Raw genomic sequence first — 5,281 nt, 5'->3', positions numbered from 1 at the left:
TCTGTTAACTGACTGAATTTATTGAGGTTTGAACTAAATACTAAACTGGACTAGACTGATACTGAGTTTACTGAGTTTTTTTTAGTTCTATAACTGACTGATAGTACTACTAATCGTGACATGACTAAGATTATTCTGTAACTGACACTGGCTCTAGGTGAGCAACTAAATTATCACGTATTAAATACCCCCAGGACTTGATAGCATGAAAAGTAAATCACTGCATGACTTTAGTAGCATCATGGTACTAGCTTACTAATAATACATTCACTTAGATATCTTTGGTCAAACACTTATTATACATGAGCTTGTGCATGATTGATATCACACAATAACATGTTATGCTTGGACTAGTCTAATCACATAAGCATTTTTGACAAACACTTGGGGAGCATGGGTATTTCACATATCAATAAACATGTAGTAATATCATAGATTCTACATTCAACTTGCAATTCAAGAGTATGACATGTAGTTCACAAAATTCAATTCATAATTAAACTAGTTTGCATGAAACTTGGGACAAATCATGGAATTAGATCATCATTAACATCATAATCATTAATACATTCAAGATCTAACATGAAATCCATGAAATCAATTAACTTGTATTTAGAAAGAGTTTCTTGAACTCCAAGGGTAGAAGAAAACCCTTGGATGAACACTTCACATACCTTAAAGCTTTTCTGAAAGATTGATGGATTTCCTTGAAACTTAGATTCTTGAATGTGATGAACTAGGGTTTGTTCTTGAAAAATTCTAGAGAGAATGAGTAAATTTAGTCTTTTAGATGGCTTAATTACATGTTTTAGGGGTTGATATAAGATGAGAAAAGACCCATTTACCCCTCTGAAAACGGGTTTTAATTACTGAAAATCAAACTAGCGATGCGCAGACCAACGCGCCGCGTCTGGCATCGACACTATAGCCAACGCGTCGTGTTGAATTTGTATCAGTTCACTAGAATTTGCACTGGAAGCTGGGGAAAATACTTATCGACGTGATGGGCTATGTGGCGCGTCGAGATCGCGTCGATTCACTGGTTTGAGCTTTCAAATGTGTTACGAACGAAGTCCAAAAAATCTGAAATTTGTCTGACAACATATACTGATATTCCTGATCATAAATCAACCTAAAAATCGATATTTGAAGGTCATAAGGGTATTGGCAACTTACGAAGGCTAAAATAACTCTAAGTATGAATACTTAGCTGAATTTTTTTCTAAGTCTAGGACCCCTTACTAGCTTTTCCAGGAATGAATCAAGCTTAGGATTTTGCGGGATCTTACATGACACTACCACGTTACGTTTTCATTTATGAGATGTTCTACAACTATTGTCTTAGAGGCAAGACTTAGCTCAAGGACCTTCAAACTACAAATTATACCCCACAAGTAAGAGTCGACACTAGCAAGTTATGTCTTCATTTATGAGATGTTTTACAACTCATGCCTTAGAGGCAAGACTTAGCTCAAAGATTTCAAACTACATATTATGCCCCACAGGCAAGAGTTGACACTACCACGTTATGTCTTCATTTATGGAATGTTTTACAACAAGACTTAGCTCAAACACTTTCAAATAATAAATTATGCCCCATGATTAAGAGTTGACACTACCACATTATGCCTTTATTTATGAAATATTCTACAACTCTCGCCTTAGAGACACAACTTATCTCAAAAATTTTTAAGGAACTTCGTAACAGCAATTCATGTCCTTAAATTTGCTTTGATGTCAAAAAAAAAGAAGACACCTTTGCAAATTATCTAATTTTTTATTTATTAGCAAAATATAATAGAAGTTGAGAAAAAAGAAAAAAGTGATCAAACAAAATAGAGAAATAAAAAAAGATTGAGAAAAAAAGGAAAGAAAAAAATAAAGATCAAGAAAAAAGCGAAGAATTAAAATAATTGAGAAAAATAAAAATGAGAGGAAAAATAAAAATAAAGTTTGAGAAAAATGAGGGAAAAAAAGAGAGCTGAAAAAAGAAAAAGGAGATCAAACAAAATAGAGAAATAAAAAAAAAGGAGATTGAGAAAAAAAAAGGCAAGAAAAAAATAATGATTAAGAAAAAAGCGAAGAATTAAAAAAAATGAGAAAATAAAAAATGAGAGAAAAAATAAAAATAAATTTTGAGAAAAATGAGGGATAAAAAAAGAGAACTGATAAAAATAAAAAATAAAAGAAAAATAAAGGTTAAAGAGAAATGAATTTAAAAAAAGAAAAAAAAGAAATAGATAATGTTTGAGAAAAAAAAGAGAAAAAATAATAAACGTTGAGACAAATGAATTAAAACATGAAAATAAAATTAAATGAAAAATAAAAAGTGAAAATAATAAAAAATAGAATAATAAAATTAAAGAAAAAATAAAAATAATAAAAAATAGAATAATAAAATTAAAAAAAAATAAAAAGTGAAAATAATAAAAAATAAAATTTGAGAGACAAATAAGTATGAAAAGTTTAAAAAATATATTTGAGATGTAGAAGGGCAAAATGATACATGTACTGTACTTAAAAAAATAAGGAAAGTTATTTTTTAAATATATTTCTTATTGAGGTCAAATATCTAATCCATATTGTGTCTATGACATGCAATTTCCTGGAATAAAAAGGGGAGGAATATCAATCTAAGCCCATAATTTTCTCCGACTTTTCCCACATTAATCTCCTTCCATAATCATGCATTAAATTAAAGCTCACTGAAGCTCATTAAAGTGTATATGAAAATAAATTCGCTGAACAGTACAGAAAAAAAAAAGAAAAAATATTCATTCAACCTCTGATAGCAGGTAAATTGATTTTTTTTTTTTCAGTTGTATTCAAAAGAACTGTCTGCTTCATTTTCATTTTATGATACACTTTTTATATTTAATGGTATAATGTATAAATGTAATTGTTTTCTTATGTGGGTATGAGATCCGATTTGATGAATGAATACCATTGTAGATTCGTTTGGTTTCATATTTTTTTTTTAAATTGATTTTTCTATATGTACTGATTTAAGAATTTTTGCAATTCAAAAGAAAAATAAAAAAATTGTCGGCTTCATCATGATTTGTTGATTTTTTTAAAAGGTTCAAAAATTGTTTATTGATAAACTGAAGAATGATTCGGTGTGCATGATACAATTCTTGATGAATGAATACGAATTTGGATTCAATTGGATTTATCGGGATCGTCTTTTATTTGTATTTGATTTTTGTATATATATCGAATGAAGATTTTCGCATATATACAGAATGAAGATTCATCGCGATCGTCTTTTATTTGTATTTGATTTTAGTATATATAGTTGGTAAAAATATGTATATATTTATTCAATACGTAGTTGATACATGCTATACAAATTTATATGTTTATGTGATGGTGGGTATATATACAGACCCTTTTGTTCGACTAGACCTTTTGAGCCTTGTTTACGAATGTCATGTGTTGGTAGGAATATATACATATACTTTTGTTCATATATATATATTTTTCGAAAGGGAAACCTCTCTCCTAGTTACTTCATATAAGTTCTTATTTATATATTTTCCCAGATTCTTTCTTATCTCTTATCTTTAAGTGTCGGCCACATGTGTTTAGGCCACGTAGTAATCCTTAGAACCACAATATTTTCCCCACAAAAAATGTTTATACTTATGTCTGTCCTTATATCCATGTTTAAAGTTATTCTACATATTTTTGTAAATCATGTAAATTAAATTTTCTATAAAATTCTTACCCTTAGTAGATGGTTAGTCTCTTAATTTCTTAATAACAACGATGGATTAACCTGTAAATTCCTAGGAATTCTGGCCCTTGATAGTCCAACAGGTCTGCAAAATAGACAAAGGACGAGTGTTATCTGTCAGACAAAAATTTTTCGGGGTGTGGTTAAAGAAGTAAGATATTAAGAACATAGATTAAGAGGAAGAGTTTAGTTTGTAAAACCTACTCAGTACTCCCTCTTTCCTACTGTTTCTTCATGTTTATCATTATCATTCTTATAGTTTATATTTAGCACTCTGACCATCCTGATTATTACAAGACATAAAGTGGGCATCCCCACCTGACTACACTAGCTAATAATACAAATTGTATATTGTCTTATGTATCCAAGTTGTGCAGGGCAATTGAGTCGAAGCTTATTCCTGAGTCATCGTCTTTATATGGATCCTGAGCGTCCTGGAAGTGTTCAATACTATCTTCTTCGTCTGATCTTGCTGAATTATTATCTGTATTATTTATCTCTGGGACAGTTCTGTCTAAATTAGTGGGTTGTCCGTCTGGCTGTCCATTCATATGTTTATCTTGTGTCTGGTTGCTGAAGAATCTGTCTAAAGTCTGATTGATTATAGTCTCTATTGTTTCATTTTTTCTTTTAGATATTAAAGTCTTCTTTAAAATCTTATTACCTGATCTTGTTAACTTATTTTTTGATGAAGAACACCCTTCATCTTCACTTTTTGACAAAGTGACAGCCATTAACAGGTTTGATTTGTCTTTACCGATCATCGTTTGAACCGGACTAACTGTACCAACATTCGGTATAGTGGATTTCTAAGCATTTAGTAGGAAATGCACACCCTTTTCATCCATTTTTTGAGGAGATGGAGAACTCTGAGTCATCTTAATAATGCAAGCCGGGTACTCTTTTGGGCCCCATCATCACATGCATTATTAATTTTTCTTTTAGACTTATTTTGACGCGTGCTTCAATAGTTTTTCTTTCTTTTGGAAAGTAGTGATAAAGGAAGCACTTTGACCACTGGGTGTGCCAGGACTTCTATATTCATAAACTCGCTTTCTGTTTTGATATTACTCTCTGTTTCATCATCGTCTAAATTTCTTTTAGTTGTGTAATTATAATCTGTAAACTTGACTGAGGTTTCTCCTTTACTTGTAGTATGGATTCCTATTTTAATGTTTTTTCCAAATTCTTTTAAGTTCATTAGGAAATCTGGACTTATATAGAATATTGCTCCATTATTTGTCATATCTACTTCAGTTAATCCTATTATTGACTTTTTAATATCTGACCATCGATTATCATATATTGTTATTAACACTTAGGATGAGAAGGGTGTGCATTTCCCACTAAATGCTCAGAAATCCACTGTACCGAATGTTGGTACAGCTAGTCCGGTTCAAACGGTGACTGGTAAAGACAAATCAAACCCATTAATGGCTGTCACTTTGCCAAAAAGTGAAGTTAGACATCCTTAGATTTAGGATTTGATTATTCGTATATTTTTATCCGTTATTTATTTCTGGTTCTACTTTTATTTTTAAA

General features: G+C 30.5%; 1 long non-coding RNA gene across 1 annotated transcript in view; it reads left to right on the top strand.

The window, feature by feature from the left end:
• Nucleotides 1-2,618: 2,618 nt before the first annotated feature.
• The window catches only part of LOC107870770, a 7,550-nt gene continuing 4,887 nt past the window's right edge, over nucleotides 2,619-5,281 (top strand). The window contains exon 1 of the long non-coding RNA XR_001674352.2: nucleotides 2,619-2,795. This is a non-coding gene — a long non-coding RNA (uncharacterized LOC107870770). The remainder of the gene's footprint in view (nucleotides 2,796-5,281) is intronic.

This window comes from Capsicum annuum, chromosome 5 (genome assembly GCF_002878395.1).
Source record: "Capsicum annuum cultivar UCD-10X-F1 chromosome 5, UCD10Xv1.1, whole genome shotgun sequence".
Taxonomy (NCBI): domain Eukaryota; kingdom Viridiplantae; phylum Streptophyta; class Magnoliopsida; order Solanales; family Solanaceae; genus Capsicum; species Capsicum annuum.
The sequence above is the reverse complement of the archived record's forward strand: the minus strand, read 5'-3'. Positions and strand labels throughout refer to the sequence as shown.